Source organism: Papaver somniferum, chromosome 11 (assembly GCF_003573695.1).
Source record: "Papaver somniferum cultivar HN1 chromosome 11, ASM357369v1, whole genome shotgun sequence".
Classification (NCBI taxonomy): domain Eukaryota; kingdom Viridiplantae; phylum Streptophyta; class Magnoliopsida; order Ranunculales; family Papaveraceae; genus Papaver; species Papaver somniferum.
The window spans coordinates 93,928,322-93,939,173 of record NC_039368.1 but is presented as its reverse complement, the minus strand read 5'-3'; the positions used below and the strand labels follow the sequence as shown (position 1 = coordinate 93,939,173).

The 10,852-nt window shown below is 40.8% G+C and overlaps 1 long non-coding RNA gene across 1 annotated transcript; it reads left to right on the top strand.

The window, feature by feature from the left end:
• The first annotated feature begins 1,598 nt into the window (after positions 1–1,598).
• Positions 1,599–1,907, top strand: LOC113320695. The gene is made up of 2 exons (XR_003346244.1): positions 1,599–1,653; positions 1,788–1,907. It is a non-coding gene; the product is annotated as an uncharacterized LOC113320695 (long non-coding RNA).
• The last annotated feature ends 8,945 nt before the right edge of the window (positions 1,908–10,852 follow it).

Genomic DNA, 10,852 nt, shown 5'->3' with positions numbered 1-10,852 from the left:
AAGATCTTTTTGGTGTGACTTTGAACAATGTCAGTGCAAATACTGTCGCAATTGGGTATCTTCAAACCAGTGTCATCAATTGGACAGGAGCAATAGTGAGAGCTCAATACATGCAGGTCTGATTACTTTTCTTAGCTATATTTCTATGTTTATTCTATACTTCTTTGTGCTTGTTACTGATTTTTTGATGATATTTCCTTGTTCCATTCTTATCAGGTAAGGTGTGTTGCGCATGTTCTTGCGCTTGTTGTCAAAGATGCTGTGTTGTTGTATCACAAGTCAGTTGGAAGGATCAGATCAGTTATCAAGTTTGTTACCGGTTCTCCCTCTAGGTTGGCCAAATTCAAAGAATGTGCTGCTCTCGAGAAGATTGATTGTAAGAAGATGGTTTTCCTTGATGTGAAGACCAGGTGGAATGCTACGTATCTGATGCTTGAAGCTGCCATTCCATATGAAAAGGTATTTAAGAGGTTAGAAAGGGAGGACAAGAGCTTTCGTTCTAAGTATATTTTCAAAGAATCTGAAAGTGAAGCTTTACCTAATACCGATGATGATACTGTTGTAATTGATAATGAAGATTATTATCTTAGTTCATCTAGTGAATCTGAATGTGAGGTAGATGTATCTAGAAAGAATAATATTAATAAAAAGAACAAGCCCCGTCATCATGCTCCCTATGCTGCAGACTGGTCATATGCTAGGTGTCTTGTTAAGTGTTTAAAAATATTCTTTGATGTTACTGTTAAGTTCTCGGCTTCAGTTCAGGTTACTTCACATGAATTTCTATGGCAGTTGGCATTGATCCATGAACAGTTGGTTCGTCTTAGAGCTATAGGAAACCGAGATCCTCATATTTCTAGGATGGAAGAAATAATGTTTCGGAAGTATAACGCATATTGGGGGGATTATGAAGATATGAACTCTGTTATGTATTTTCTAAGTTGCTTGATCCTCGGGAGAAAGAATCTGGTTTGAAATTTGATCTGGAATGTTTGTATGAGCAAGATGATTTCAGGGTTACAACTGTTTTGAAGGCTGTGAAACAAGATATGGGAAGACTTTATGATGAGTACACCAGCATGTATTCAAATGCCAATGCAGAGGAAGGTGAAATCATTACTTATTATTGATCATCATTAGTTCATTACTTAATATTGCTTATCTGCTTTTTATCATTACTTACTATTGATTTTTCTGATGTCTTAGGTATTGGGTCAACAACTGCTGCTGGTGTTGATGACATGGTTGTTTCTGTGCAAGAAGAGAACATTGAGGATATGCTTGAATCAAGGAAGAAAAGGCGAAGAATGAATGTTCATAGTACTCATCCAAAGTCAGAACTTGAAAGGTATTTGCTTGATGACTGTGAAGCGTCTACCAGGGAGTTTGATATTCTGGCATGGTGGCAGGCTAATAGTACCAAGTACAAGGTGCTATCACTTATGGCGAAGGATATTTTGGCAATACCAGTGTCTTCTGTTGCATCAGAATCTGCATTCAATACCGGAAAGCGCATTCTTACCCCATGGAGAAGCTCGCTATCTGCCAGGACAGTTGAAGCACTTCTCTGTACGCAAAGCTGGTTGCAGAAACCTATTTCTCTTGATTTTCTGTGTGACTATGTACCAGATGACAATTCCAACATTGAAGATGGTAATAGAATCTCTTCTCTTTTGACTTGAAATTTGAATGAATGTTATCTTCTTTTATATGTTAGTTTTTATACCTTTTATCATTGGACTTCATTGAATATATTTGAATATTTCTTCTTTGCATTCTTGTTGCAGACATTTTGGGAAAGGATGAAGATTAAGGGGATGATTGGCTTGAGAGATGGATGGACTGCAATCTTTTACTGGTCTGCTACTTGAGAAATGAAGATCAAATGGATGACTCTTTTTCTTTTACTGGCAACTCTTTATGCTACTTGCTTTTTAACTTTGGTTTCATCAGACTTTTTGGTTAATCTTTAGACTTAAGACTTTGGTCAATTTGTTTGTGAACTTCAACTCCGTTTTTATTCTCTAGACTATGGTTATCTTGTCAAGACTTAAGTATGGAATGTAGTATCAGTTTATTAGAAATTCAGAATGTATTTATTTACAGGTGCAGGGTATAGGTGACAACCGAACCGAACCGAACTGTAACCGAATAGTGTCGGTGCGGTTAAAAACCGAACCGAATACTAAACAGTTCGGCTGCAGTTTTAATTGTGATAACCGCACCGAACACAGTTAAGTGAACGGTTTTAGCTATAACCGCACCAAACCGAACCGTGTGCAGGCCTACTTTCAACTCCATGCTTAACTTCACCGTGTTAGGATATCTGAACTCCATACTTCATAACTTTTAGATTGGAGCGACACTTCAGTTTAGCAAGTATAATAGGGTATCAACAGTCATATTATTGTCCCTTCTTAAGAGCAGTAGAAAGTTACTGCAAGCCTGTTTTACCTTTACCAGCGTTAGTTTCTTTTTATCCTCATTTTTTCATTTTGCAATGAAAGAAGTGACTTGCATGAGTGGATTTCTAGTGCTTAAAGGTAATATCACTACAGCCTTGAGTAGGCCATATAGTGGAAGCTATAGTGCAATCACATTGATGAGACCTCCTTAGTCACCAGTTTAAGCTACAATCCAAAATTATCAACTCCAGCACGTTGCACATCGGTAAGAGACGCAAGAAATATGGATTCTTATGTTCAATAAATCATGTCAGCAACAAGTTTATGGATGTCAATGCACCACTAAATAGATGATTGGTAGGTAGAGACATAAAATTGCTTGTAAGATCCAAACATGACATTGAAATGAAAGCACAGACCAAGTCAACTTACCTCATGCAGAGAAATCTTACTATTCCACTTTGCTCACAGGCACAAATACCAAGTATGTGTGTGAATTGTATTTGTAGTATCCAAATTGTCTCATATGTTTCACTTATCCTTGCATTTATACACATAATTTACTAACTGGTTGTTTTCTCTTTTATTATGCAGGACCTTGGGTCTCAAATACGTGCCAGCTCCACTGTTAATAATTTAGTGATAGAGATGGGAAAAATCTTTAATTAGAGTATCGAGGATTTATTGTGATTAAACAGATTTTGTTTAAATAAATTTCATGTATGTTTTCATTTTAAACATTTCGAACGCAGTGAATGAACTCCAAGTGGCTCTATGTTTAAGTAATAAAGGATGGCTTGGGGGTTTTAAAAGGGGACACCATTATAAGAGGGGGTGATAGCATTGTATAGGACAAACAAATGCTAACTGATCTTGACCGTCGGACCGCTCAAATGATATCACTCCGTTAATGATGGTATTCCCTTAATAAATCATGAAAATTAAGTGTGAAATCTGAAATGAATAAACCCGTGGCATGAAACTATTTGTTAGGGACTTAGTGTTTAATAAAGTCAAGGCACAAAAATTCTAAAAAACATTGACTTAAAATCTTAAAGAATATGCATTTGCTAGACAATTGAATACATTTATATTATGATAATTACAGTTAAAATTAATACATCGAGCTAGAAGTGAAAAGTAATGTAAGGGTTAAGCGCTAATATATATATACAGACTTCCTTCTAAATCGTTATTTTTTGTTTTCTCTTCCTAGATCTCGAGTATCATTGAAAGATTTATCTATACAGACTCCTTTCTAAATCGTTATTTTTGTTTTCTCTTCCTACAGCTCGAGTATCATTGAAAGATTTATCAACAAATCGACAAACAAAATAAGTTTCATCTCTTATTAATTTTTTAATTTATTTGTAATTCAATTTAATGGTTTTTGAAACCTAATAACTTTAAATTCACTTCGATTATTGATTAGACTCACAATCAATTGTTAGATATGTAATCATCTTTTTATTCTCAATGATTTGAGCTAAAGATTTTGATGAAAAAGTGATGAAATTTCTTTTAGGGTTCGTGACTGAGCATCGATCAAACAACCAATCTTAATCCCATTCGAAATTATAACTTCAGATTCGTAACTAGAGAGACTATATATATCTGTGTTACCCATCAATTTTCTTGTCGAACACTATCTAGTTTGAATTTTTGAACATAATCAGATTCTTTTGGTTTTTGGTTTTAGTATGATACAACAGTCCATACGTGCCGCACACAAGAATGTTGGTAATATTTTCTACTTATTACTCTTAAGTAATGTTTTCATTCGTTTTTATATGATCTAACGGTGCATATATTCTGAGTTTAGTAATGTGACTAAGTTGTCTTGTCTTTGTTCATATTTGTCAATGATTTAACAACGCGTATACGCTATACAGTTCAATGTCAGTTCGGTAATATTTTCATTTACTTTGTCTATAATTATTAGTGCATATACACTATATTGTTCACTATAAGCTCAGTAATGCGACAAAATCGTTATATCTATTGATTTAATATGAGTTTTTATTGAACTTTTATTCATTTTTGTACGTGTGATTTGAAATTGCATATAAAATTTACCGTTTATGAAATTTTAACACCCGACCTAGTTGCTATGTTTGTTTACTTAGTATGTGTTTTTATTTTGTCTACCGTTGTATATATAATTCAACAGTGTATATATACTATATTGTTTAATACGAGATTAATATTGCGACTAAATTGGGCATAATCCAACAATGCATACATGCTATACTATATGATACGAGTTCAACAATGCGGGTCAGTTTCTATGATTGTGAATTAATATGTGTTGATGATGGATTTTCGTTTAAGGCTAAAATTGTAAAAGCAGAATTTAATATGCTGACATCCTGTAAAGGATAAATCTATTTGAGTGATGAATACTTCTTCACTTTATTAATTCACCTAGAATGGAGCATGTGGCAACAATCCCTGTGAATTAAATACACCCAGAACGGAGCATGTAGCAACAATCCCGATTTTCTGTGGATTTATCGCATTATTAATGCTTTATTAGCCTTGTATTTCCTGTGTTGTTCCCGGGAACCCTCACTATTGGTGCGGCATGAGGACTGACTGTTGCTCCTAACAAAGTAACACGAATCTCCGAGTGTCAATAGTGAGGCATGCACGAAATGCCCGTACAGGCTATCTCTCGATGTGTTATACTAGCCCGATTGAGTAAAGACTCTCGGTGTGTTATACTAGCCCGATTGAGCATTCCTCTCGGTGTGTTATACTAGCCCAATTGAGTATAATCTGGACTGCCCGTGCCAGTCTCAGAAATAATCATGACCACGCAGGTTGGCCACATGATTTGATAGCCTAGACGATCCTCATTAGGAACAGGCTATCACCACAATGACCATCAGCGGGCCTGGTTATACCCTGGATGGTCGAACCCAAGCCTTGCCCCCAAATAGCCACCAAACACCAGCCCTGAAAAGGGATGGTCGAGAAGGCATGGAGTGGATAACATGCGCAAGATTGTCAAAAACAGTCTCAAAAGAGGTCGCGACCGTCCAACTTCACAGGCACGGTTGGACGGCTTGGATTGTCCTTCGATCAATTGGTGATGTGTTGGTACGCCCTTTGGCGGGTCCACTTTCCACCTACCTGATCGGTTCTCTTACGGCCAAGCCATGGAGCAATGAACGATTTCCCAAAGCATGGCTGCGTGATGCTTTTAAAACTGTGAAAGTCCACTATTTGATCACAACCATCCAACTTCGCAAGCATGGTTGGATGACTTAGATCACGCCGAAGACCATGGAGAAAGTACACACATGCTCACCGACGGCCCAATGAGAGACCCACACGATCGGCCACCTCAAGGGAGGAACGCAACTCACGAAACCGATCGGTTGAAGTTGCATGCTCACGGCCGATCCAAAACCCTAATTACGGTTTGCGGCATGTTACATGTGTCGCAAATTGATCACGAGCGTCCATCTTCGCAAGCTTGGGCGGAGGGAGTAGATGTAGATTTAAAAGGTCTTGGGCATGTCAACATGATCACCGTGGGCCCATATACACGCATGACCGATCGTCCAAGGCCAACCATGGATGGATGCCTCGGTTCGTGCACCCAAAGTGAGCATGACGCGCGGTTTTCCATTCCTTTGCGGCAATGGATTTCTGTCGAGAACTGATCTCAACCACTCACCTTTGCCGGTCAAATTGAGTGGCCTAGATCACATCCTCACAAGACAAGTAAGCATGGGCATGTATGCTGATGGACCACCTCCATGCAGGACCGGTCGGTCCTGGCAAAAACGTCTCCCATGCTTGGTTTGACAAAGCTGAAGAATGATGCTTGTGCACCTTTTCAAAACCCTAAAACTTCATCAACGGTCGCAGATGAGGGTCTTAAGCCATCTTGTCCGTCTAACTTCGCTAGCTTGGACGAACATCTTAGGTTAAGAGCTAGACGACCAGTGAGGCATCACTATGATCACTGTCGGCCACTCTCCCACATGGAGTGATCGGCCATGAGATGGCTCGCCCATGCAGCCTCCAAACGATCACTTGAAGATGGCTGGACGTGATGCTATTTTAAGATGCTTAATTCGTGACTTACTCCATTAAGCTTTAAAACAGCGATGCTTCATGCATATTGAATATATTCGGTGCATTACATGCATAGAATACACACGATATTTTGTAAATATCGACTTCTTAAATAACTTAGTTATTTAACCTAGCATCACATGCTACTTCCTGTGGGTCTCACGATTCACACACTCGATACGTCAATCATGTCACAAACTTGGGAATACTTACTGGGGTATTGGTCTGGCGGTTTACATCGTGAAGCGTGCAACACACCATCACAAGAACGTGTAAGGAGGCATGGACGGTTAGCGATGATGGGAGAAGTGGGCAAAGACTGATTGTGTGACACTAACACGACCCCACTACTTCATCACTCCACTTCCTCCACTTCCCACGAGAGAAGAGGGTTATGCTCAATGGCTTGTATAAATAGGTTATCCTCCCTATTTCCAAAGCAAGACAGAAACCAAGTGTTAATATAACGTATTCAAACACATAGAGCTGATTGCTTACATTACTGCAAGCCAGTTCAATATTCTGATACAAGTCATAAACAGCCAACACCTTCACACTCTCAACACCTTCTTCGCTTCCCTCCCTAAGATCAACCCCATCTCCTTCACTTTGTGACCGAAGCAAGTCTGGAACGTCCATTTCTTGGTTTAGGCCAGAATTATACAAATTGATCTCTCGAATCAGAAAGCACTCCCGTGCAGTACATTTGTTTAGGGTTTAGATTCGTTTCTCATCCACACGTACCCAAATTTACTAAAAACCGCAGAAACAGTTTTCACCCATAAACAATTGGCGACCACAGTGGGAGATTAATATCTCGGTTGCAATCTCAAGATTCTCAAAAAGATGGTTGGCCTCAGGGATAATTCTACCGCGACGGATCTCAGCCAGAATCCCTCGAATGGTAATGTTTCTCACCCTCTTTTGAACAATTATGTTTATAATGAATTTTCATATTTCAATACCCACCATTCTGTTTATAACGAATTTTCATATTTCAATACCCCCATCATCTCTGTCGCTTCAACCGATGGAGAAATCCCAACTCTGGCTGAACTAGCATGAAGGAAAGAAATTCTGGCAAGGAATGTGGACCGGATAAAAGGAGCGATTGACAACTTGTTCACCTGCTTGGTGCACATGACGAGAATTTTAGGAGCAGAAATGGTGGAACGCCCGGCGGACAATCCTCCTCAGGTCAATAGTTTCACTATGAACCAGAGACTAGTGGACCAGGAAGCAACCTCTCTAGTTTATGCGAACTTTTACACCTCTCAAAGAAACAACGGGTGGAGACGTTTGCTGCAGTCAACCAAATATCCCTAGACTACATTTAGCCTCTTTGCGTCCAGAAATCTTGAAAACGCCAGAAATGTCTGTGAATAATGTTACATTTATAGAAGACGACATGATGGCGGAGGAAGGTCACAACCGGTCCCTACATGTAACTGCACGCATCAAGGATTCATAGTTCAAGAAGGCCATCATCAATACAGGAGCGTCTTCGAATGTGATTACCCTCAAGACTCTCAGGACGACCAAGGTTCGCCTAGGCAAGATCATAGGGAAGCCTACCACGATGACATACTTTGAAGGAAACCACACCAACACGTACGTATTTTCAGTGCCTGGAGACTATGCTGAATAAACAAGTCGTTCGTATTCCTGCATCGTTGTCTCTTTACGCACCGATATGTGGAATGGAATTGTTTGAACCAAGAGAAGCTCTGCGGGAATAATCAGACAAAGTTCATTGCATCCTACTCCCCACGTGGGAAAACCGTATACCGACACCGCTGTTAGCAATTAGCAGGGAGACTGTTACCCAGTCTCTCCGCACAATGGAATGCTACAACAACGACGAGCCACAAGAAGAAGTGCTAGATGCTCCACGACAGATGCAATACAGCACCAACTCCACAACTGATGAGCTCGAAGTCGTTAACATCGGGAATGAGGAATCTCCTAGGCCTATCTCCATCAGCTCAACCTTGTGTACGGATGAACACACGAAGATCGTGGAACTTCTCAAAGAGTACCAGGACATATTCGCTTGGACGTATGAAGAAATGCACGGTTTAGATAAAAATTGGTCACCCATCATCTACATGTCATACATGGATCCAAGCCGGTTAAACAGTCTCCGAGACAGTTCATACACGAGGTAGAAGAGCAAATCAAGACTGAGATTCAGAAGTTGCTAGCTGATGGCTTCATCAAACCCATTCATCATTCAACCTGGTTGGCAAATGTGGTTCCGGTAAAAAGGAAGAATGGACAGATCAGGTGCTGCGTGGGTTTCAGAGACTTGAACAGATGCTGCCCCAAAGATTATCTTCCTCCACCTAACATCGACATGTTAGTGGATGTCACCAGCGGACACGACGTATTCTCCTTCGTGGATGGATATAACAGCGACAATTAGATAAGGATGTATGGGCATGACGCGGGAAAATTTCTGGGATTCCAGGTGATTGCTGAGGGAATCAAAATGGACCATCCAAGACCCAAGCTATCCTTAAGATGCCGCCTCCGCGAACGGTGAAGAAACTCCAAGGCTTCATGGGAAAGAAAGGAGCAAGTTTCGTCTGGATCGCGCTACAATAGGAAGCGTTTCGGAAGATTCAAAGAATATTGTCATCTACAAATCATCATAAAGGGTTCGCCTATTATGTCATCCCAGACGAAGAGCGATCCCGGGACATCTTTAGATCTACTGAAGCCTACACCTCAAGGGACCAGCCTCAAGAAGATAGCGATGTCCGCATCATCATGTCGAGAAAGAATCCGCAGCTTGGGTGAATCACTCTGTCAGACTCGAGAGGAATGCTTCAGCGAAACAGCGAACATCCAAATGGTTATGTCAAGAGGTCCCGAATTCAGGCACTGAAGGGTCACAATCCAAATGTGACTGAACAACAAGTGGTGTAATTGTCCATCAATAAGATGGTACCTGTTTTTTCGAAGAACCTGTGCTTTCAGACATCCTCTGAACTCCGTGAAGCTGCTAAACGCTCAAGTTGCAACATCACCTGCCTTGCTAGAAAGAACAATCCTGTCCGTAATGAAGAGCCTCATGATGTTCGTGGAAGCATACATCTCACCAACAGGCAATGCAAGCTTCAGCCTTCTGTAAGCAGTTTCGCTGAAGCAGCAAGAAGAAAGTCACCAACTCCAACTCCAGTACCATATGCACGACTTCCACAATGGTGAAACAACGTCCAAGATATTCCATATCTGGATCGACGGTAGCTACATCAATGAGAGACGCTTTCAGAATTTGTCTCTCGTAGAAGAAGTAGTTGCGTCACCAAAGGAGATTGCACCTGGGAATTAAGAGGTACATACAGATTCTCCATGTCAAGAGCTTCATCATATTTGCAGAACCTATTAGTTGAGTCATTCGCATAAAAGAACTTCCCTACTCCTCAAAGACACGATCCAAAGATGATAATGGCAAAGGAGTATGACTGGGGACTGCTTAACACTGCCCATCTCAAATATGGTGAATTTAGAGAGATGCAAGCATGCTATCATTCCAAGATGTCCAAAGACGAGGATATACTCAAGAGAGAAGATGTATTGTCGAAGTCCAGTGATATTCCTAGACTCTATGAAACGCAACGCAGACGTAAGGACGGCCTCATGAACCCAGCGTGACAACATCTATCAAGTCGAAGGCTCAGTAGATACTCATGGCAGAGGACTGTCTCTCTCTTTTCTGTTCCATGAGGCATCATGGAGGAAGCTATCGGTTCCATCATTAGATTATCCCTCTAATGACGAGACAAGCTCTACCACTACATGATGACCGCCGAGTTCGAGCCCGGAGCTTCCTCTTCCTGCCAGTCTCTTCTGATCACAGCTGCTGCCAAGAACCGTTATTGCTCGTTGATTGATACCATCCAGAGCTTCACCATATCAACAACCACTACGTACAAAGGTAATCTAAACTTCTGCATATTTTACCCATGGAGAAGTAAAATGATTACTAGTACGAAGGCTAGATGGCGATACCTTTATTATGGTAGACCCATCGGGCATACAAGATAGAGCCACGTAGACCACGCTTGGGGACTGAGGATCAACACGAGATTCCTTCGCCATCAGTCAAGGACTTCTTCAACACAAGAGATGGTCAATCTAGAAGCATGTAAAGGGAAAACTAAACTGAAGAAGAAGCCTGCTTCAATCTCTCTCCAGGAGCCGCTTCCAATTCGCTTCAGAAGCTGCTTCAACTCTCTCCAGGAGCCGCCTCCAGTTCGCTTCAGAAGCCTGCTTCAACGCTCTCTGCAGGACCCACATTCACATTTGAGCACACAAGCTTCATTTTGATCAAAGCAAGAACGCAGTGGGTC